We start from the raw sequence: 357 nt of genomic DNA on the forward strand, positions 1-357 counted from the left end.
GCTTCGGTCCAAAACACTAGACATGGCCAATGGCCAGCCAAGCCTTAGCAGATCACTGCTCCAACAGCAAGATTGATAGAAATCAACATGCTCTTGTGATGATAAATTGAAACCTCGGTCCAATAAAATTAGACATGGCTTCAAAGCCAGCCAGATTTCAACAGATCATCTTGAAACACTAGAATTCATTCTTAAGAACTCTGAAGAAAAAATACCTAATATAAGCAACAAGATGAACCGTCAGTTGTCCAAACTCAACAATCCCCGGCAACGGCACCAAAAACTTGGTGCACGAAATTGTGATCATCAATGGCGCCATCAACATGGTACACACAATTGTAATCTCAACTCTTTATC

The sequence above is a fragment of the Arachis duranensis genome, chromosome 7 (genome assembly GCF_000817695.3).
Source record: "Arachis duranensis cultivar V14167 chromosome 7, aradu.V14167.gnm2.J7QH, whole genome shotgun sequence".
Classification (NCBI taxonomy): Eukaryota; Viridiplantae; Streptophyta; class Magnoliopsida; order Fabales; family Fabaceae; genus Arachis; species Arachis duranensis.